Below are 25,001 nucleotides of genomic sequence, written 5' to 3'. Positions count from 1 at the left end.
ATGCCAGGCTCTGAGCAAGAAATTTACTATTTAGTTCTGCATACTTTATAGACTCCTAGAATTTCAGGGCAGGATATAGTGGGATCTCAATTTTATTTAAAAGATATACACTCTTCTATTTGCCTAAAAAACGACTAAAAAAACTTGAACTAATAAGTTAGAAGCAGTTTTCATTGTATTAAAATTATGACTACTTTTTATCTTCTTTGTAATTTTCTGCATTTTCAACACTGAACATGTATTGCTTTTGTAATCTCAAAAAGGTATGCAATAAATATTATTTTAAAAGAACACTTCAGAGACAAGAGGGACCGTGGAGAACAGTTTTCCTTTTCCTTTTGAAAACTATGATAGAAAGGCACAGTCACGAGGGCTCTTGGCCTTTGTAAAAAGATCATTCCCACTCCATTGGCCACCACTGAGAAGGCCAGCCTGACGAATCTCTCTATATGCAAACTGTGCCTGGGCTGATTACAACTCATGGCCAAACTCTTGCCCATATTACAAAGAGATCTTGATAATGCTCTGCATGTAGCAGGTTCTCAAATGAAAGTGATTGAATAATTGAACATGACTGATTCACCACATCTGTGAATGCAGCAAGTGGGACATCCACACAGCAGAAGTCTTGTCAGCCTAATTAGGATAGGCACCAATCATCATTTGCTGTAGTCAGCCCAGCTGGCTTGATTTGGTCTCTAGAATGCTGTTCAGAGTTGCCCTGCGGGTTCCTGCACTGCCTGCCAGACTGCAGACATGGTAGATTGACTTGTTGCTTTTTGGCTATCTGCCTAGAGAAATATGATACTTATGGGAGATGCACCAAACAAATAACACTATCTAATAAAATACTAGGAAGTACCAAAGAATGTAGTGCACTTTATTGGGTACTGCTTCTCTAGCAATTTGTGTTGAATCCAAGTACCCAAAAATTTTGGAAGGGAGTTCTAGACCAGAGTGAATATGGCACAGTGTAATAGTGAGAACGTTGGACTTATCAATAAATCCAGATTTTAGCCCTGCCTCTGCACTAACTGGATGACTTTGGGCAAACCAGTTACTTTCCCTGGGCTTAATTTCCTCTTGCAAAGACCTGTTCAGGCTTCCCAGACTTGCAGCCTATAATAATATGTTTTCGTATACAAAGGCTACCTATCCACCCATGTCAGTGGATTGAGGAAGCTGCATTATTTATCCATTAGCCAGCTGAGACATCAGCACACAAGAGGTGGCTGATTGAGGCTAGAAGTAGTCTGCCATTGAACAAGACATGTTCTCTGTGCAAAACTAAAAACATGTCTGGAGTAGAAATCCAATCTTGGGCCATAATCACACTGGTATCATCATTTAATCAACTGAAGTAAATATCCAACATTTTATGTCTTTGCTGATTATTAAATAATATTAACAATAATACTACATCCTTAAAAAGCAACACTTATTTACAACAGGTAATTCAAAATCACTTGATTAATCTTTGCAGTATCTTTGGGAAGTGAAATAGAGACTCTAAGAGCTTTGTTTGACAAAAATAGGCTTTAGTGATTAACCGAAGAGTGGTTTTCAAAGTAGATTCCCCATCTCTCTTGGCCCAGTGGCCTAGGTACCCTCTGGCTTCCAGGAAACAGATTTGCAAGATGATATGGATGTGTGAGGTTAGGCTCTCACATCCATGATTTTATTTTATTAATCTGAACTACACAGGCCCATGGTGAGTGTTTTATTAACTTCAACCTGCAACCCCTGCTGGTTTCTCTGATGCTTGAATTTCACACTTCAGCTTGGGAAAACCAAGCACTAAATGTAAAATGAAATGGCATCAAACACAATATTTTGAGGAAGGCTTTGATCCATCACACCTGTTACTGAAATTCTAACACCTCCCTTTAGCCACAGGAAGCCCCAGAGTTGCTCAGGAGACTCTGGAGCCTAGAAAAGAGTTTTCAGGCCTCAGGCCATATAAAATGACTCGCTAAAGAATTTCTATTGGTATTTAACCTCCATCCAAGTCAAAACCCTGCCATAGACAAAGTTCATGAAGAAGAAACTAAAATGTAATGCAACCTTGAGAATTTAATGAAAAAACATAATGCAACCGTGGAAACAGGAAGTGAAGAAATACTTTCTGCTGAAGCAGCTAATGACAGCACAAATACTAATATGCCTGATAAGTTGGGGTGGGTGAGTGGGAAAGACTATCAAAAACTTACAGATGTAATTCTGGCTTTGAGAATCACTTTTTTAGAACTAAGCTACCTGCATAGATGGACATTGGGGTCTATGGAATACTGGAATACTATGAATACATAATTGGCACTTCATAAATATTGGTTGATTGAATGGATGAATAAATGCCCGGTGTGGGTGAAGACTCTACCTAGGTATTAGATCTCATAAAGCTCTCAAAGGAGATTTGTGTGCACTGATAAAGTGGTGTGAGACAGACCAGCAGAATGGACCTTTGGATTTAAGAAGGTTTAACTCTCCTGTTAAAACCCGTAGACCAGAACTCTCCTGAAACTGACATAGCCTCCTCTTTTATGGGTCCATCTACCCAGCTGCCCAAGCCAGAAACTTGGCCATCCTTGACTTATTACATCTCACATCCAACTGATCACTATGCTTTGTTCATTCTTTCAAATGTCTCAATAATCCATCTGCTTCTGTTTTCATTGCCTCAGCCTTTGTTGAACTGCCATCATCTCTCACTAAGCACTACGACAACTTCAGTGAGTCCCTGGTCTTCATTTCCTCCAACCCATTCTCCATAATTTAGGTGTAGTAGTATTTTTAAAGCACACATCTGATCATGTCACTTCTGGATTAAAATGCTCCAGTAATTCATTGTTCCCAGGAGCAAGTCTGGACTATTTAACATGGTATATAATGCCCAATTATTACAAGGCATTTGCAGTCCCTGAATAAGCTCCCTTTTTCAGTCTTTTGTATATTCAGCCATTCCTAGAGCTCTAGCAAGACTGTTCTTCCTGCCCACCCTCTTCACCTTGCTAACTACAACTTATCTTCCACATCTCATCTTAGACTTGGTTATGTGTTCCTCAGAGGCTCCCACAGGCTCCCTGTGCTTACCTCATTATAGCATTTATCACACTGCATTGCAATTTTCTGTTAATATATCTATAGTTTAGTTCGTAGTTATGCACTTGAGAGCAAAGATCCTACCTTATTTTTATTTGACCCTAACATTTGCACAGTATCATCATAAGGTAGGCACTTAATATAGATTTGCTGAATGAATGAATATGTGAATGAATAGTGTTGTTTGGCACAAGTGTATTTCAGCTTAACATGTCTTTTTGAAAAGTATTCTGTTTGCGACCTCACCCATTGCCTCAGCTTCTCTGGAAATTTCTCCATCTCAAAACCACACCCTATCTGCCTCTGCTTCCTGGCCCCATCTGGCCTCCTCATCCAGTCTAACTTGCCTACATTCCCCCACATCTTCTCACACTTCAGCTTACATACCTGCCCTTCTACCCAGCATGCCACTGGAGTCCCTGCCACTCACACTCCTGCCTCCTTCCCCAAGCTTGGGATGAATCCGTATGCTTGATTATCCACAGGAGACACCTGCCACCTAATGCAGCCAAGTCACCCTGGAACTTCTAACCACCACTTCTAGGGCCATTTCTGGCACTGAAGACTTGATCTAGAAATATAAATTCAGAAAAACCCTGGTCGTGCATTGACTATGCCTTAACTGCCTCTATATGGCCCCATCTGTAGAGAGGGAATTAATTAACTAGAAGTACCATGTCTGGGGAATCAGGCAGCATATTCCATCATTCAGATATTCAAGCAACCCCTAGTTCTAATGCATATGAGCACCATCACAGCAAACAAGTGTACTTGCTGGTAACTTACACTATAAATCAGGATATACATAAATGTATATATACTGACATACAAAAATGAATTCATTCATTCATTTGATAAATACTAACTTGGTGTTTCCTAGGTACTAGTCACTGCACTAAACACATGGAATAGAAAAACAACAAATATTTTATCTTTCTTCAAGTAGCTTTCAAACTTGAGGAGGAGACACATATATGAACGTATCATTACAGAACAACATACTAAGTACAAGCATAGATGCATGCACAGGGTAAACCAGGGATCTGCAAATAATGAAATCTGGAAGTTGGAATGGATCTCAGGGCCTTTAGTCCAACTCTTGCCTTATGCATGACTTTCCAGTATATGCTTATTCAGCCAATACTTAAATACTACCAGTGATAAGGAGCTTACTCCCTCCCCAGATAGCCCATTATATTTTTTAACGTTTCTGTGAAACAATTCACTTTTAGAGTTTCAACAAAATATTAATATTCACCAGCAATCCTCAGTGCTGCTGAGCTGTTCCCGGAACTCCTGCCACTTGTTCTGTCCTTCAAAGGCTGCTTGAAGGAAAGATGCTCTCCAGCCTTGCAGATGTAGACTTCCTTCTTCAGTGAGTCAGGAATCAGAAGGAATAGTCCATCTTGTTTACAAGTAGGGGGTGTACAAGTAGGGGGTGTAAATCTTTCTGGTCACACCCAGAAGACAAACCAAACAACCCACTGAAGCACAAGAGGGAAGAGGTAACACAATGGGATCTTCCTTCTCCACCAGAAATACTTAAGATCTCCGTCATCTAGGATCTAGGTCAGTTTATGTCAGCTATCCAAAAATCCCAATCATCAGTGGCCTGTGGACCACAGTAGAATGGAGGGAAGTCTCCTTTTGGGCTGCTCCAAGGGTTTGGTTCTGACGAGGTTCCATTTCTAAGCTTGAAAAGTTATTTTCCTTCTAGCTCCAGATAGTTCCAAACATATCAGAATCTATCTTCACTCTTAATATTCAAGTGATAAAATTCAGTGGCACCTACAATAGTCTTACACTTGTTTGGAAGAGAAAAACATTCTAGGTATTCACTGTGAGAAAAAAAAATACCTTTTTACATGAATAAAAGTACATGAAATGCTAGAGGGATAGACTGCTCCTCTGTCTAAAATGGCTGATGTTTAGAGAGTTGAGATACTTATTCTAGGCTTCTTGTTTGTATCTAAGAATTCTTACTGGCTTTGTAGAATTGAAGAGTTTGAGTCACTTGGAAACCATTATTTCAGATTGGTTTATCCAACTGGGTAGAGTATTTGTGAAGCTGCTGGGGAATTTATTGATGTTAATATTTTAAATATTCCAATAAATAATTTATGCTATCTTCTCTCTAAGGAGATGTGGCAACAAGCATATTTTTAGGAAACTAATGAAGTTTCAAAATTATGAGGTCCTTTGCAAAACTCTCAGCGACTCAGGCTTTTCATCTCTGAAGTCGGTTCATTGAGACCACACTCAGAAATCTCCTCTACCATGAAACCCTACCAGGCAGACTTATTTCTTTCTTCCTTTGTGCTTCTCACAGCTTTTTATATTCCATTAGGACAATGATTTTTCCATTGCAGGATAATACTCTTCCATTAGAAGGTGTCTCCTCAGGACAAAATCACATCTTGTTCACCCTTCAGTTCCCACTGTTAGCACGGTGCATGGCCATACTCAAGCTCAGGTAATTCTTACTGGATGAAGGAGACTGACATACCTACAGCTGAGAAACTCAAGTGAGTCTATACCTGCAAACTCCTCACATAAAGCAGGGTTAAATCGGAAATCATAACAAAAGATTTGTCATTAACTTCTGCCTGTAGGCAGCACAATGCCCAAGGACACTGATGAGCAAAGAAAAAGGAAAATAAATATTTCAAAAGAACTGGGTTCTCATCTGATTTGTGGCTTTTTAACGTAATGACTCAGGACAAATCACCTTATCTCCCCAGAGCTTAGTTTTTCTTGGGTATGAAATAGAACTCATAAAGTTTATTCTTCCATCTTTGAGTTTTGTGAAAATCAGATGCCAACTGGAGAATCATCAAAGCAGTGCACAAATACATAGTACTGTTATCATTTCAGCAAATTTGCTTATAGAGCTCACTTGCTATGCAGCACTGAATTCCAACTTGCTTGCTTAACTTGGGAAGTGATACAGAATGTGGGAGGCAGTATATATGTAGTGGATAAGAGCAAGGGCTTTGGAGACAAATCTGGATTTAAATTTTAGGTCTACCACTTATTAGCAGTGATCTGTGGGCAAGGTATATAACATCACTCATCCTAATTTTTTCTATCTGTAATAGGATATCATAGCACATGCTTTGTAGGGCTATGGTAAGGATTAAGTGAGAAATGTCTGTAATTTACCTAGTACAGATCCTGGCCAGAAATGAAAACTGAGTAAATGACAATAGTAGTTGTTTCTATTATTATCATTATTAACATGTGAAGTAGATACACTTCTGGAAGTGACGTTGTCCCATCTGCAGACTGCATTCCATGGAGAAACAGAATAAAATGTGAGGAGTCATTTATCTCAAAGGATAAGCTGCTGGCTAGAAGATACTTCTCTGAAAAAAAGATGTGTAAAAATGGGTGAGAGTGCAAACAAGAATCCGTTGATACGTGCTAGCTCTAGAAAGGGAGGGGAAAAACTAGTCAGGAAAGAGCAACAGAGGTGAAGAGGCAGAGGAATGCTCTGTAAGGACTTGCTGAGATGGAGCCATAAACACCACCACCTGGGTGGGGGAGGTTGGGAAACCCCAGGAGAGGATTAAGTGTTGCTATGTGAGAGAAGGAGCTAGGCTGAAGTCTATGAGGCAAAGAGACAAAGAGCCAGAATAAGATAAACGGCCACAGCTCTCTGATTATGAGCCAAGAATAGGATATTGACATGGGCCCCACAGCAAAGGGCTGTTGTTAATATATAGATCTTTACAGCCATACCTGAACAGGGGAAAACATCACAGTTGCCAACCAGTCCAGCACTGTTCATTAGAAAGAGAATGTGAGCTGCATATATAATTTTAAATATTCTAATAGCCACATGTGTTAGTCAGCTCCAGCTGCTATAACAAAATACCAGAGTCTAGGTGGTTTCAATAACAATTATTTATTTCTCACAGTTCTGAAGGTTGGGAAATTCTAGATTAAGGTCCTGGTCAATTCTGTTCCCTGGCAAGGACTCTCTTCCTAGGTTGCTGATGACCACCTTCTCCCTGTGTCCTCATGTAGTGGAGAGACAGAGCACTCTGGACTCTCCTAGTACTTATAAGGATACCAATGCCATCATGGGGGCCCACCTTGAAGACTCACCTAAATTTATTCACCTCCCAAAGGCCCCACCTCCAAATACCTTCTCCTCAAGGATTAGGGCTTCAACGTATGAATTTGTGATAGCACAAACATTCAATCCATAACACCACATTTAAAAAAAAAAAAAAAAGTAGTACAGGTGAAATTAATTTTAATAATATATTTTATTTAATCCGCTTTAGTCACAATACTATTTTAACACACAATCAGAATAAAACATTATTTTGAAAATGTTAGATTTTTTCCATCCCAATCTTCAAAATCGGTGAAATCGGTGTCTATTTTCACTTATCCCACATGTCCACTTGGACTATCCACATTTCAAATGCTCAATAGCTACACATGGTACAGACCCCATCCCAAAGGAAAATGAATTTTATTCTCCTGAACTCCTAGGCTCTTAAGATCTTTTAAAAGCCTAGACTCTTAGAGCCAGAAAAGGCTTTTGGAATTGTTGTGTTCAGAGATCTCTACATATTCTCAATAGGTTTCCCCTTAGCATGTTTACTTTGAGCAATTTTACACCTGTTGAAATCTACCCTCCAATTCAATATTCACTGAAGACTGACTTAATGCTTGGCCTGGACGGGTTAATCATGGTTTATGTTCCATCCACTCTCTCTTCTAAGGGAAACTAACTTACCCACACCCTCCTCCTTCAATCCCTAGGCACCCCATTTCTTCTGCTCCTCACCACCTCTCTAACCCAGCTGATCAAGAGTGGACACATGACTCCACCTGTGTAGTCACCTCGTGTGGAAAATCTCGCTCAATCAGGGCAGACAATTGACGGGCTAATCAAATGTCCTGTCAGGAATATAGAGGCAGAATCAGCAGATAGGGAAAAGCACCAGAAGACACACACAAAAGAAAACAGAGAGGGAAAGAGAGAGCTACAAATATTGGGTTTCCAGCCGCTTCTCAGATTTCTTCAGGGAGGGGTTTTAGGTGAGGGAGGTGTGTGGCTTGGAATAGCTCCTCCTCAATCATTTTTCCATATCAGGTTTCCAAAAGCCATTTCATTTTAACAAAGTGATTCTCCAGATGAAAGATGTTTGAAAGGCTCCTGTGAGAGATCTCAAAATAAGTGTGATTCCTGGAGCTCCGGTAGAACCTTCCGGTACCAGCCACAGTCTGGGCTTCTGAGGTGCAGCTGTTTTGCTGTTTCTGGTTTTCCATGCGGTTCCTGTACCTCTCATGGTCATGACTAGTTTTCAAGAATCCTTTATATGCTGAGAGAGCCTAAGTGAGTCTACCTTTCAATACAATTGCCTTCCACAGAGAGGGATATTTTCATATATATTTGAGCAAAGTTCTTTTCCACATCTCCCCTTGGACTTGTTTGCTGTCAATCTCATGCCAGGACTTAGCCTGACGGAGAAGTGCTGGATTACTTTGGATCGCATCCCCGAGTAATTATATTCTGAAAATACCTCAGCACAGTGGCCTTCTGGGGACTCTTTTAAGTCTCACATCATCTACAGCAGTGGTTCTCAGCCGAGGCTGCGCATTCAAACTGTCTGGGGAACTTCTAAAATATGCTGATGTCCTAGGCCCTCCCTCAGACTCTGAAATCAGAATCTCTGGGGGCAAGTCCTTGGGTGCCCGTATTTCTTAAAAACCTCCGAAGTAATTCTAATGTGGAGCCACAGTTGAGAAACACTGTGTGATACACAGGATGTGCCCTCAAATAGACTTGGGTTTTTATTACAGAAAACCAGATTCTGTGTTTAATTATAAAAGAAATGCGTACTTATTTTTTTTTTTTAAAGAATACGTAGTGAGGAATTATCCAAAGTGAGAAGGCTCACCCATCAGTAGTATTCCCAATGGTTCCACTCCCTAGAGGTAACTATTGCAGTTTTTTATGTGTCCTCCAAATATTGCCTATGTTTCTTCCAATATTTAAATCTCTCTCTCTCTCTCTCTCTCTCTCTCACACACACACACACACACACACACATTTTCCCTCTGGCTTTTTGTCTTACTAATATATCTTGATTATTAGCCTAGAATTTCTTTTTGTATAAATCTATGGGGCACAAGTCTAATTTTGTAACATGTGTAGATTGTATAGTATGTACATAGATTGTATGCACTCAGGGCTTTTAGGGTAGCCATCACTCATATAATGTACATTATACTTATTTAGTAATTTTTTATTGTACACCCCACACCCTACCCTAGCCTAGACATTTTTGATAAAGGAAAACAGTGTCGGGGTTTGAGTACTTATTCTTCCAAATAATAAAACAAAAGTAAAACTAAAGTAATTAAAACAGTGTGATCTTATTACTGGAATAAATAAATTATTTGGTAGCACAGAATAGGAAGTCCAAAAAATAATCAATAGAATTGATGTAGTATATGAAAAAAATTGGCATTTCAAATTAGTGGGGAAATAAAGGATACACTATTCAATAAATTATATTGAGATAATTATTGGGACAATTGTCTATTCATTTTTTTAAGTGGATTCCTATTAACAGCATATAAAAATTAATTAAAGATGAATTAAAGTCTTCACAATAAAACTAAGCATGTTAGAGGACATAATTTTACAATTCTGGCGTGGGAAAATCTTACTAAATAATACATAAAATCTAGAAGTCACAAAATAACTATAGACAGATTAGGCTACGTCAAATTTAAATTTTCTCTAAAAAAAAAAGACAGAGTAAAGAAAAGCAAAATAAAAATAAGAAAATGAAAGGTAAAATTTATAACATGTATACAAAAGATTAATATAATATTTAAAAATGTTTCTATATATCAATAAACTGACAATCAACAGAAAGCTAGACAAGGCTATCAACTGATAATCAATAGATAAACAAATATTAACTATAAAAGTATAAAAAGATATTCAATGCAACACTCAAAGAGTCAAAACAATCTTGGTATCTTTTTTTCACTTATCACATTGGCAAAATGTTTTGAAAGATTAATATCAAGAAATGGTGACTATTTGAAGAAACAGATATTCTCTTACTTTGGTAGAAAAATATGCTAAAAACAGTTTTTAAATGGCAGTTTGTAACATCCCCACATCCTTTAATACACAAATTCATATGTCATTTGACTTAGCAATTTCACTTCTAAGTATCTATTCTACAGAAAGCAATTACAAAATAAGTGCATGCAAAGTTATATGTAGTATGACATTTTTTGTAATAAAAAATTGTAATGACTGTCAATAAAGAGTTAAAGTAAGGTACAGTTATATTGTAAATCTCACATAGCCATTAAAACAAATAAAATGACTCTATAAGAACTGATATGAAAAGTCAGGAAATTGACAAATTTCCTGTAAATTGTAAAAAGCCAGGTGCAAAACAATTTACAAAGAGGATCCAATTTTTTTCCAAGAAAGATACACATGCACACTTTTAATCACATAGAGAAAGGCCTTCAAGGAATAGCAGACTTTTAATAGAGATACTTCTAGGGAAGGGAGTGAGATTTCAAGCTTGAGAGTATGAAGCATAGAAGGAAACTTTATTAACACCATATATTTTATATATTTTTATAAGGCATATTTATTAAATTTGTAATTTTTTAAATAATGAGAGGAAGAAAGTTTTCTCACTGTTTTAATTTGTGCTTTATAAATTCTGAGTTTATCTTTCTTTCATATGTTTATTGGCCATCTTTATTTCTTTTCTTCTGAACAGCCTGTTCATGTACTTTGCCCATTTTTATTCAATTTCTTTCTTTGTATTGAATGTACTACTTAAAATTTTTAAAGTATATTTTGCTCCATTGCATAAATGTTGCAAATGCTCTTTTTTCTATTTATCATTGTATTCTGATTTCATTTATACTACTTTGATCACATATGTTTTATTTATATTTTAGATAATTAAATGTATCAGTCTTTTCTTTGTATAGCGTCTGAGTTTGGAGCCATGCTTAAAAAGTTCTTTTCTACTTCAAGATTATTAAATAACTTACCAATTTAAAAATTCTTTTTATTGCTTAATATTTAATATATGTTGTTATTAGTCTGGAATTTATTTGGAGACAGGAATCCAGCTTTAACTTTCCTTTCCAAATGTCACTTCCCTCAATACCACTGGGTTGAAACACCACATTGCCACTTTTGTTGGCTCTTTCTGGACTCTTTATTTTTTCCCACTGATCTCTACAGTTTTGTACCCATACTTTAATAATTATATTTTGTGACATGTTTTAATTATCTAGTATGACTAGACTTCCTCTCTCATATTGCTTTTCCTGCCAGAAATTGTTTGTCTCTTCCCATTTTTCAATTGCAAAAGTTTATTGTGAGATAAGATGTTACAGACTCACTTTTACCTTTTCCTGTCCTCTAAATATAACTAAATACTCTGGAAATAACTCAACAGATGATTGTAAAAGGACTCTGAAAGATGGAAAAAAGAAAAGGTGACTGGCTAGGGATTTCAGGAAGTGAGACACCATAGTGATTTCCCTGGGTTTTCTTTTTATCTCCCATATATCCCATGCTGAGCACCAGGGAGGCTTACAACCCCAAACCACCAACAGGCATAGCTTTGAAAAACAAACACTAAAAGCCTTCTGGCTCTGGCCAGAGGCAAGGAAAGGGTGAGCCCAGAAGAGTCCTACCAGAGAAATAATCCTCTGGTCCTCATGCCGAGCTGTGGCAGGACCAAGAGACTGATCTGCCTGCAGCAGCAATAGTAGCACAGCAGACTGAACCATTCCCCACCCTGCACATGCTGGCAAGCCGCACTCTCTTCAGTGTCAACATCAGCAAACCCCATCCAATAATAGAATGGTGGTGGGTTCCATCTGCATCAACATCAGTAGGGTACCTACCCCATATCCAAGACAACAGATAGGCCAATCCATCCTCAGGGGAAGCATTAGCAAATCTGAACAAGACCTGTCCGCTTCCCCATACCCATCAAACAGCCCACGAGGCACCTGCAGTAATAAAGCAGGAGCCCAAATAGCAGCAGAAGAACACGGTAGACTATTAGCATTGCAAGAACTCTGAAAACAAATTGTCATGGAACTATAACTCACAGAAGTCGACCAGAACTTATACGCTAAGCCCCAAAAGGGTGAATGCTTACTAAAAATAAAAGATCTAAGTAGTATGAAGCATGTTCTAAAATAATACCCAAAATGTCCAGGGTACAAGTGGAAGTCACTCATCTTACCAAGAACAAGGAAACGTACAACTTTTATGAGAAGTGACAATCAACTGATGCCAACTTTGAAGAGACACAGATGTTGGAATTATCTGAAAAGGATTTTAAGGCAATCATTATAAAAATGTTTCAACAAACAGTTACAGATTTTCTTGAAACACATGAAAAATACACAATTCCAACAAAGAAATAGAAGTCATAAAAAAGAACCAAATGCAGAAAATAGAATTTAAATAGACAATAACAAATAAAAAGTCACCAGATGAGCTTAGTAGTAGAGTGATGATGATAAGACAGAATCAGTGAACTTAAGGACAAATCAATAGAATTTACTTGTACAAAAAAGAAAAAATAGACAAAAAATTTAACAGAGCCTCAGAGGCTCTGTAGGATCAAAACAGAGATATAATATTCGTATCATTAGCATCTCAGAGAGGGAAGAAAAAGACTGTTGCTGAAAAAGTATTCAAAAAACATACTGGCTGAAAACTTTCAAATTTGGTGAAATGCATGAATGCACAGATTCAAGAAGCCAAGTGAACCTAAATAAGATAAATCCAAGGAAATCCACACTAAGACACATTATAATTAAACTTCTGAAAACTAAAACAAAACAAAACAAAACAAAATCTTAAAAACAGCCAAAGAGAAATGATGCAGTACCTATAGACAAACACCAATTTGAATGACAGAGGATTTCTCGTTTGAAACTATGAAGGCCAAAAGGACCTGGCACAATATATTTCAATTCCTGAAAGAAAAAACTCCAAAACCATGAATCCTGTATCTAGCAAAACTATCCTTCAGGAATGAAGGGGAAAATAAAGACATTATCAGGCAAAGGAAAACTAAGAGAATTTGTCACCAACAGACCTACCATTAAACAATGGCTAAAGGACGCTCTCAAACAGAAAGAAGGTGATAACAAAGGAAGGCTGGGGCTGGGTGCAGTGAGTCACATCTATAATCCCAGCACTTTGGGAGGCCAGGGTGGGAGGATCGCTTGAGGCCAGGAATTTGAGACTAGCCTGGGCAATATAGCAAGACCCCAGTTCTACAAAAGAAAAATAATAGCATTAGCTGGGAGTGGTGGCATCCATGGAATATTCATCATAATAGACTATATGGTGGGTCATAAAACAGCTATTAACAAATGTTAAGAAATTGAAATCAAATAGAGTATGTTTTCTAACCTTATGGAATAAGACTAGAAATCAGCAAAACAAAAACAGAAAAACCTTTAGGCACATGGAAGTTAAATGACACACTTTTAAATAAGCCATGGGTAAATGACAAAGTCTCGAAGGGCGTTTTTATAGACTGAATACAACTTAAGAAAAATGAAGAAACAACATCAGAATTTGTAAGATGCAGCTAAAGTGGCAAGAGAAAAATTTATAGCACCAAAGGCTTACATTAGAAAAGAGAAATAATTGCAAGTCAATAATTCAAGCCGCTAGCTCAAGAAACAACAAAAGGAAGAGCAAATTATACCGAAGTCAAGCAGAAGAAAAAAAGTTAGATAATGACAGAAATAAATGAATCTGAAATAGGAAAAGCAATAGAAAGGATTCATGGAATAAAAAGCTGGTTATTAGTAGAAAAAATTAATATAATTGATAACTCTCTAGCTAGACTGGTAAAGATCAAAAGTAAGAAGACACAAATTACCAATATCAAACAGGAGATATTGCCACAGATTTTACAGTCATTAAAAGAATAATATGAAATATATGAACAACTTTACACTCATAAATTCAACAATTTCAAAGAAATGGACTAATTCCCAAAAATCACAATGAAAACTCAGCCAAGATGACATAGAAAATCTGAACAGTTCTACAACTATTAAAAAAATTGAATTTATAATTACAAATCTCTCCAAAAAGAAATTTCCAGGTCCAGATGATTTCACTGGAGAATTTTGCCAAGCATTTAAAGAATTAACACCAATTTCACACTGTCTCTTTTTCAAAGTAGAAAAGAAACAATCACTTTCTAACTCATTTTATGAGGCCAGTGCTACCTTGATATGAAACCAAAGACCGTACAAAAGAAGAAAAAATACAAATCAATAATTCTTATGAACTGGGATGCAAAAATCCTTAACAAAATTTCATTAAATTGAATCCAGCAATGTAAAAAAAAGAATGATAAGCCATGACCAAAAGAGATTTATTTCAGCTATGTAAGTCTGGTTCAATATTTGAAAATCATTCAATGTAATTCACCATATCAACAGACTAATATAAAAAATCACATGATCATACTGATCATTGCACAAAAAGCATATAACAAGCAAACACTCATTCAAGATAAAAACCCTCAGCAAAGTAGGAATAAAGGGAAGCTTCCTCAGCTTGATCAAGAACCTCTACAAAACATCTGCAACTAACATCATATTTAATCATGAAAGACTGAATGCTTTTGCTTTGAGACTGGAAAGGATTTCTGTTCTTATCTCTCTTACTTAACATAGTACTGAGAGGTCTAGCCAGTGCAATAAGGCAAGAAACCAGAAAGATCATAGAGAATGGAAAGGGAAAAATAAAATGCTCTATTTTCAGATTACATAATGGTCTGTGTAGAAAATCCAAAGGAATTTACCAAAGAAAAAAGAAGAAGAAGAAGAAAAAGAAGAAGAAACCTAGAACTAATGAGTTCAACACAGTTGCAGGATTTAATGTTAACATTAAAATTAATTGCATTTCTCTATATTAACAATGTGTATGTGGAAACTGAAGTCTAACAGTGCAATATCATTTTCAGTTGCTCCAAAGAAAGTTAAGTACTTCGTATAAATTTAACAAAATACCTACAGAATCTGTATATTGAAAATTATAAAATGTTCATAAAAAATAAACAAAGAAGACCCATGTAAGTGCAGAAATTTTCCATGTTAAAGGATTGGAAGACTCAACATAGTAAAAATGTTGTGTCTCCCCAAATTAAACTACATGTCTAACAGGATTCCTATCAAAATCCTAGCAAGGTTCTGTAGATAGAAACAAGTTCATTCTAAAGTTTATATGGAAAGTAAAAGTCCCAAGGATCTCTAAAACTTTTGACAAATAACCCTGAAGTGGGAGGAAGAACTCTACCTAGTGTATTGCTTATTATAAAGCTACCATGCAACTTACTATGTAGTATTAGTCAAATACTCAAAAGAGTGTGGTATTGTCAGAGAGATAGGCACATCAATGGAAGAGAATGGAGAACCCAGAGATAAAGTCATACAAATGTGCCCAGTTGATTTCTTGACAAAGCTGAAAAACCAATCCAAAAAAAGAAGGAGAGCCTTTTAAAAAAATGGTGCTTGAGAAATTGGACATACAGAAGCAAAAAACAAACAAACAAACAAAAAAACTAAATTTGACTAAACTTGACATATTATATACAAATTAATTCAAAATAGATTAAAGACCTAAATATGAAATATAAAACTATAAATCTTTTAGGAAAAAATAGAAAATATTTGGGAACTGGGGCTAAGCAAAAAGTTCTTATGCTTTGCACTAAAAGCACAATCCATTAAAGGAAAAATTGATAAATTGGACTTTATGAAAATTAAACACTTTTGCTCTGTGAAAGACCCTTTCAAGAGGATAGAATAAAAAATTACAGAGTGGGAGAGAATATCTGCAAACCATACATCTAATAAAGGACTTATATCTAGAACATATAAAGAACTCACGACACTCAACAATGAAAAACAACAACAACAACAAAACAATCCAATTAGAAGATAGTGGGGTTATTTGTGTTTTGACTTTTTTAAGTTCCCTGGAGATTCTGGATATTAGACCTTTGTCAGATGCATAATTTGAAAATATTTTCTCCCATTCTATAGGTTGTCTGTCTACTAGTTGCTAGTTTCTTTTGTTGCACAGAAGCGCTTTAGTTTAATTAGGTCCAACTTGTCAATTTTTCTTTTTGTTAAAATTGCTTTTGGAGACTTAGCTAAAAATTATTTACCAAGGCTGATTTTCTAGGTTTTCTTCTAGGATTTTTATAGTTTGAGGTCTTACATTTAAATCTTTAATTCATCTTGAGTGAATGTTTGTATATGGTAAAAGGCAGGGGTCCAGTTTCATTCTTCTGCATATAGCTATCCAGGTATCCCATTTGTTGGGGCGAAAGGCATAAATAGACATTTTACTGAAGAGGAAATACAGATGATAACATGAAAAGATGGTCAGCGTCATTGCCTATTACGCAAACACAAATTAAAACCACAATGAGATATCACTATCCATCTATCAGAATAACTAAAATAAAAAATAGTAATAACACCAAATTCTGGCAAGGATGCAGAAACTCTATTACTCATATATTGCTGGTGGTAACATAAAATATTGTGGCCATTCTGTATAAATATTAAAGTTTGAAGTTTCTTTTAAACTAAAAACTTAACATAAAACCTAGATATCACATTTTCAGGCATTTATCCCAAATAAATGAAAATTTATATTCATGCAAAAACTTGTACATGAATGTTCATAGCATCTTTATTTGTAACAGCCAAATGCTAGAAACTACCCAAATGTCCTCCAATGGATAAATGAGTGAATGCTTAAGCAAACTAGCTTAAGCAAACTGTAGTACATCCATACTATTCAATACAATACAGTAACAAAAAGGAACCAATTATTGATACACATAACAACTTGGATAGATCTCAAGATTATTATGCTGAATGGAAGCGGCCAATATCGTAAGGTTACATAATGCATGTATGTAACATTCTTGAAATAAAATTATATAAATGGACAACAGATTAATAGTCTCAAAGGGTTAGGGATGGGTCCATGGCTTTAAAAGGGAAGTATAAAGACACCTTGCAGTGATGATACAGTTAGTGATATTTTGGTTGTGGCAATAGTTGCATGAAGCTAATGTGACAAAAACTGTATACAATCACACACACACACACACAAACGCACAATGAGTACATGCATAGCTGATAAAATCTGATAAGGTCTGTGGATTGTACCAATGTCAATTACCTGGTTTTGATATTGTACTATAGGTATGTAAATGTTAACAGTGGGGAAGGCTGGGTGAAGGGGGGCATTCATAGACTCATGAATCTATAAATATTTCATAATGTTTTTAAAAAATACACAAGCCAGCTATTCTTTAACAGCCAGAGTGTTTGCATGATTCTTTGTTTACAAAATCCACATCTAGACCAACCATAAATTTAATGAGATGGATCTGTCAAACATCAATTCATATATTAAAATTACACAGATTAAAATTTTGTATTCACAAGGTATGAATAATGCAAGAAAACTTAATATTCACATTTTGCTCTCAAGAGTGATTTTATCCTTCACCCTGACCTACCAAAGTGGTAGCATCTATCTGTATACTGGTAAACCTAAAACTTTTGGAGTACCTTGGGCTTTGGATCCCCATAGAAGTCATCTAACTTCAGTTTCTCCTTAAACACAACTTTAAAAATAGTAATAAATAGTTATAATATATTGAGCACTGAACTATTCAACTACCTGCTACAGAGTGGAAGGTAAGAAGAGGACTCACAAGAAATGAGAAAACATGGTCCCAGTTCGTATTATTTTAGATACAGAAGATGGGATGCAGAGGTTGTTTTTAAGCTTTTGGAAATGCATTTAGGAGCAAAAAGAGAAAAAAAAATGGCAGTAGAAGAGATATTCAGAATGTAAATATTCAGTGTGATATCAGTATTTATTGAACGCTTAATCTTGGGCACCTGTAGTGTGATGACCAACTGAAGCTCTGGGTTTGCCAGGGAGCCTGTGGCTTTGGGACTTGCAACAACAGTATCATTAGTACTGCTCCAACGCTGTCACTACTGCCACTGTTAGCTGTTATTCATTTACATAACACAGATGTATTAGGCACTGTGCTAAGCACTCCACACATATCATCTACAAATATAATCGCCACACGAACTTTGTGAGATGGCATTACTATCCAGATTTTGAAGAAGAAGAAACTGAGAATACATGTCTAGATACTTTCCCAAGGTCAGCAACTAGAAAAGGTCAGAGTCCTGATAGGAACCTGGGTCATCTGACTTCAAAATTTATACTTTTAACCAATAGTCTATGTGTCTTCACCAAAGCCTGTTTAAAATCCTCCTCTTTGCTACTCTTTTCTCATAGCTTCAGGTGCTTTCCACCAGGCCTCAGATGGCACCTCTGGGCAGTTCTCTGACTTCATATTGTCTCTGCTCTACCTCCTTCCCCTAACAAATTCCATGTGGAGAATGGGGCACAGCCAATATAGCAGGCAAGGCAGATCTTCAGCAGAGCCTTGTATGAGGAGAGTTGGGTGGGTAGGTATGGAGGCAGATGATGAGAGAAGAGTGTATGTGTGAGTGTGAGAAATGTTTTTTCCCTGATTTTATTATAATGGTAAAACGAGTTAGTAAATGAGTGTCTTTCTCGAGTCTTTTTAACTAAAACATTTGAGTTAGTGGTATAAGGCCAGGAAATATGCAAGGACAAAGAACTACCTGGTTGGATTCTTCTATTTCTGACACCACCTCAGGGGCTTGATCTCAGCCGGCTTCAGAGTAAATAAGGTTACCACTTTGTTCCCATTATCTAATGCTACATAAAAACCACCCCCAAACTTAGTTAATACAAATTGTTATTATCTCTCAGTGCTCTATGGGCTGAGTGGGCTGAGCTGAGTGGTTCTCATTCAGGGTCTCTCACATAGTTGCAGTCAGATAGTGGTGGGGGCTGGAGTTATTTAAAAGTTTCTTTCCTTACATGTCTGAAGCCTAAGTTTGAATGGCTGGAAAATCTGAGGACTGGTTGGGATTCAATCCTTGTAGCCTCTCCATGTGGCCAGCTTGGACTTTCTCACAAGTATGCTGGTCTCAGAGTAATTGGCAGTCATGGGCTTGGGCCAGCTTGTATTGGCTTATAAGAGCTGATTCTGCATATCTCCTCCCAAACCTGTGTTCAGTGCTATCATTTTGGAAGCCATAGTGGGAGTATTTACACCATGAAAATTGGCAAACACTGCAAATCAGGGAACTTTCTTTTCTCCAGAGAGCCAGTTTACTAGCACATGACTCTACATGGTATTTGGCTTCCCCCAGAGTGACTGAGACAAGAAACCCAGGAGGAAGATGTAAACCTTCATAGAACATAGCTATGGTTGTCCGAGAACGTTGCCTTCTTCTCGTTCTATTGGTCAACCAAGTCCCTAAGGCTAGCCTATATTTAAGAGGTGGAGAATTAGCATTAATCTCCTGTGGGAAGAGTAGCAAAGAATTTGTATAGTCTAGGAGCCAGCACAGAGTAGGCACTCAATAAATGCTTGATTAATAAATGAGTGTGTAGTCATTTTAAACACTGATCTGCACATCCTTAAGCCACTCTAAATGCACAAGTCCTTTTTGAAAGTTTTACTTCAACCAACGATTTTTAAATCTCTGAGTAGCCTAACTCTAAAACTGCTTGATATAGATCTGTTTACACTCTGTCCGCAGGTATTTGCAGATCTGTTTACTCAGGCCTTTCTTGGTTATGTACTCAATTGGTACTACTACACACATTACAATCACAGATTGCTTGCTTTATAGACATTTATAGATGTGCTGTTTAGGTTGGCTTTATTTCCTTAAGTAAACTGTAAGTTTCTTAAGAGAGTTCTCATGTATTTCTTTGCCACTCCTTCTTCCTACCATGCCAACTACAGATAGTTTTAAACACATACACATGAATACTTACAAGATAGGTGGTGGTTAGAGATTATAACCCTTAAAAGTGAAGGAAAGAAGGAGAGGTACTAAAATTTTTTAATTGCTATGTTTTAGAACCTTCTATAAATGTTCTCATTTAACTCTTCTATTTACCTAATGAAGCAGGTATTATTTCCATTTCACAGTTGAGGGAAATGAGCCTCAAGAAGGTTTAGACATTTGGTCCAAGCCATACTGGGAGGTGGAGAAGCTGGGATTCAAATGAAGACCCACATTGTTCCAAGGTCTGAGGCTTACGCATTCTTCAGGCTGCCTTCACACTGCTCTCTACATTCCCCATCCTCTCGCATTCTGGCCTCTCTCCTTAAAGCACCTACAAGAGTCATGAAAATGCTAATGCTTCTAAACTCCAAATAGAGTAATAAGCATTTCAAGTTCTTCTTTGGTAAAAATGTCCTTAGAAAGCTTAGTAAAACAAGAAGCTTAGAGTGTCTTATACTAGGAGTGGAGTGAGCCTGGTAGCAGGGGGGACCAGCTAAGGGGATACTGCAATAACTCAGGCAAAGTGTGTTGATGGGTTAGACCAAGGTAGTACTGGTGGGGTAGAGAGATGTAAACAATTTGGAGAGATATTAAGAAGACTGACTCAACAGACTGGTGATTGATTGGATTGTGCAGGTGCTGATCAATTATTTTAGAACCATCATTCTGGCTGCTGCTGGGAGGTAAGACTGGAGAGAGGAGGCCCAAATGTGAAGTTTCTGTATTCCTAGAAAAAAATGATAAGGGCTTTAAACTAGGGTAATATCTGTGGAGGTGGAGAGAAATGGATGGATTTGAGAAATAATATGGAGTTTGAATCTGCTGAATGTGTTCCCAAATCGAATGTGAAAATGTGAGGAAGTTTGGAGGGGTGTTTAGGGTGAAATCCAGAAATCTACCACCAGGAACTTTTCACAGACCTAGGGGACACAGAAGGGGGAGCAGATTTCAGATGAGGATGAATTCTGGATATGGTCTAGTCTGAGGTGAATGTATAACCAGGCACTGGCAGCCAGTATGCAATTGCATTTAAAACAAAGCAAACATCTCTTATCTAAATGAGTCTTTGCTCCCTGTATAGGTTATAGATGATTGCGCCAAATACTATATGTGGCAGGGTTCTGTGCCAAGAAATAAAGGGCTCTGCAATTCTCAATGTTTTCATTTGACGGTGGTTCAACTTTCTTTCCAAAAGCCGTTTATCATCCTGTAGGCATCTCTGTCATAAACAAGATGTCTTTATTGAGCCTTCCAAAGCTAATAAGAGTTGTATGATTCAATCAGTGACAGAGACTCATATAACTCATAGGAAGTGTTGCAGGGAGATTTCAGTGGTCTCTAGGAGCACAGGGTCTGCCTTCACACACACATACACACACACACACACACACACACACACACAGAGAGAGAGAGAGAGAGAGAGAGATCTCATGTACATTTTTTTGGAAGAACTCATAGGGTCAGGCACTAAGATGTGTTTGTACACTTCTGCCCTACATGCGGCAGCACAGCCATTGTTTGAACAACGTACCTGCATGTCAGAACAGGGATCCTGGGCCCCTTTTTTTCCTGCTACACTCCTGAGAAAGAAGGGAAGCATTCACACCAGCTAAACAGCAAATCAAGGCTCTCCAGAGAGCTGCTTTTCTGCACATCTTTTATAAGAATCAACCCTCTAAGGGTCTACCCAATCAGTAGGAAGGCAAAGGAGGTATGGATGGCCCAAGCCCAAAGGAGTCCACTTATAGTTGCTTCACTAACATGTTCATTATACAGCTCTTAGAATAGGCACCTAACACCAAGCCCCGATTAGTTTCCCACGCCCACTGTGAGAGCCCACCACTGCAGCTCAAAGCTGACTTCGCCTAGCCATGGTCTGCCACCCCACCAGGTGGGGACCAGCTGCCATGGAAACAGCCACCCTCCCCACCCAATGAAGTATTTCTTGATCTAACTCCAACTCTGCCCATAGATGCCTTCCAAAGTCCCCCCCTCATGTTAAGGTTCCCTAGAGTGAAACCCACTAAATAAGAATTTTCTTACCTGTGAGAAGTCCTGGTGACCGGCAGTGGAAAAAATACTAAGTTCTAACAGAAGTGACAGGGACTCACAGAGCAAATGTGTTTGTTTTAAAAGAAGAAAGGTGACTTCATCCCTGGTGCCGTGGAGTTTAAAAAGAGCAACGAGTGCTGCCTGGCTGAGCCAACTCTGCTTCATCAGTGATGACTCCATCCAAATTATGCAGCCATTGCCCAGACATGCTCAGCCTTCAGAAGGTAAATCGCTGGAATCTGACTAACCCTGTTGTTTTCAAAGAGCTTCAGAAAATCCTAAGGCACCAATTGCCTTAACTGGCACCAGGGAAAGAAAAGTTATGCACTTATTTCCTTGAGTCATGTCATTATCTCCCCCAAATCCAACTCTGAAAAACAGCACTCTAGGGAAGGAAAATAGATATTTAGACTTTCTGAGAGGTGAAAATTATTGGGGAAGTGGAAGCAGGCAGAAAGAAGAAGCAAAGGTATTTCAGCCAGGAGGAGGGGCTGTAAGAAGCTGGAAATGACCAAATTGCTAAGAAATTTTCAGAGCTATAAATCTGTAAGCAAAGGTGACAAACAGGTGACTGGACTTTGCAAAGGGAAAAATATTCAGTTAAGAAAAGGAGGTTAGTTGCTATAGGAAAAAGTGTGACAGCCTTTCTCAAAAATGCAACCAATTTTTATTTTCTTTTTGTTGAATATAATGCCACTCATTCAATATGGTGTCATTTGTAATATTAACATATCAGTTCAAAACATGCCTGCATTCTAAACAGAAGGATTTGGAGAAAGAGACAGGATTTTTTTTCTTCTGTATGTTAAAGGTGAGGCTGGAGGAATTAGATTTGTAACATGGGATTCAAGGTCATTTCAAGCTACCCAGTGGGCCAATCACCTACTCTTGATGCCAAGTCCTTGGTCTAAACTTTGGACAAGAGTTCTGGCTGGGGTGCTAGGGAAAGGAATGGTAATGAGTGTGATCTCTGTTGGAAGTGGGGCAGAGGGTTGAGCTCAGCAGCCAGCTGCCCTTTCTCCCAGGCTTCTATTTCAGGAGAGTATAAGGTGACTCTGGGTCATTAGGCTTGTATCTAATTTCTTGCTCAGCTATTTTGAGGCTTTGAGATTTTCTTGTGTCAAGTTTCACCCCAAAGAGGTTAAAACAAGAAAAAATGCCCTTTTTATTTAGATACAGGTATTCAGATTCAACGTTAGAGATTTTCAAAATCACAGATTTAAGACATGTCAAAGTGGCTTACAAAGGGAACTTGCAAATCTTTTGTTTGGGGTGTGAATAATGATAGGAGTAAAAGACAGGCAGCGTTTCATCAATGGTAAGAACAATGAAGGCAAGAGTCATTTCTATTTGGTTCATCATAATGTCCTTGAAACCTAGCACAGAGAGTACCATACAGTAGGTGCTCAGCAGAAGGAGAGTGAATGGTGTCAGTCCTTTTCCATTCCAGGTCTCTAGAATAGATCTGCTGAGAATGCTTAAAGTCACCATCTTGTTGGTGAGGCATTTGGAGAGAGCATGAGCCAGTGGGTCCTGTAGAATGAAAAAGAACTTGGTCCAACAATGATAGACTGGATTAAGAAAATGTGGCACATATACACCATGGAATACTATGCAGCCATAAAAAATGATGAGTTCATGTCCTTTGTAGGGACATGGATGAAATTGGAAAGCATCATTCTCAGTAAACTATCACAAGAACAAAAAACCAAACACCGCATATTCTCACTCATAGGTGGGAATTGAACAACGAGAACACATGGACACAGGAAGGGGAACATCACACTCTGGGGACTGTTGTGGGGTGGGAGCAGTGGGGAGGAATAGCATTAGGAGATATACCTAATGCTAAACGACGAGTTAATGGGTGCAGCACACCAGCATGGCACATGTATACATATGTAACTAACCTGCACATTGTGCACATGTACCCTAAACTTTAAAGTATAATAATAATAAAATAAGATTAAAAAAAAAAACTTGGTTATTTGCTTTGTCTCAGCCTCTAGGTTCATTGTCAAAGTTAGAATGGAGCAAAGAAGGCCAACTGCTGGACCCAGGAGCCTCCTTTGCTCCCCAGGAGCCTCCTTTGCCTGTGAGCTAGACTCTCATAGTCTTTTCTCTAGTCTTTTCTTAAGGCCAGGACCCAATAGGTAATCTGCCAATTGTCTTCAATTTTTTTTGTTCTCAAAAGTCTATTAAAATTTTCAAACTTAGAGAAAAGTCAGAAGAATTGTGCAGTGAACACCTATATACTTACCACCGGGTTTCTTCAATTAACATTTTACCATATTAGTTTTATCCCATGTTGATTCTCTGCTCATTTCTCTATCCATCCAGCAACTCATTTAATTATTTTTGTTATTGTCTTTCAAAGTAAGTTTCGGACATTAGTATATTCCCCCCAAATACTTCAATATTATTAGCCAGAGTTCAATACTTATTTACGATTTCTTAGCTTCTATTCAGATAAAATCTGTATACAGTACAATGCACAGATCTTAAGTGTATCATTCCCAAGTTCCTCTAGACACATACACCTGTGCAATCCAAACTCCTACCAAGATACAGAACATAACCATCACTCTGGAAAGTTTCCTTATGTCCCTTCCCAGCAAACTGCTATCTCAACATCCCAAGAGACAACCAATCTTCTGATGATTTTCACCATAGATTAGTTTTGCCTGTTTTAGTATTTTATATAAATGGAACCATACAAATTGTATTATTTCATGCAAATTTGTGTCCACTCAGCATGTTTTGGGGGTTCATTCATCCATGTTGTTGCTTGTATCAGAAGTTGGTTTCTTTTCATTGCTGAATGGTATTTT

The 25,001-nt window shown here is 37.6% G+C and overlaps 1 protein-coding gene and 1 long non-coding RNA gene across 4 annotated transcripts in view; one reads left to right on the top strand and one right to left on the bottom strand.

The window, feature by feature from the left end:
- The window catches only part of AMOTL1 (angiomotin like 1), a 169,820-nt gene extending 147,387 nt beyond the window's left edge, over window positions 1-22,433 (bottom strand). For all 3 annotated transcript variants that reach the window (XM_009246964.4, XM_009246965.4, XM_054524953.2), the window contains exon 1: window positions 22,162-22,433. The gene's annotated coding sequence lies outside the window, so the exon portion shown is untranslated. The remainder of the gene's footprint in view (window positions 1-22,161) is intronic.
- Window positions 1-25,001, top strand: part of LOC129048736 (uncharacterized) — a 71,020-nt gene that overhangs the window by 12,673 nt on the left and 33,346 nt on the right. The gene's annotated exons all lie outside the window — the stretch shown is intronic.

The sequence above is a fragment of the Pongo abelii genome, chromosome 9 (assembly GCF_028885655.2).
Source record: "Pongo abelii isolate AG06213 chromosome 9, NHGRI_mPonAbe1-v2.0_pri, whole genome shotgun sequence".
Lineage (NCBI taxonomy): Eukaryota > Metazoa > Chordata > Mammalia > Primates > Hominidae > Pongo > Pongo abelii.
Note: the sequence above shows the minus strand (reverse complement) of the source record. Positions and strands in the feature narration are given on the sequence as shown.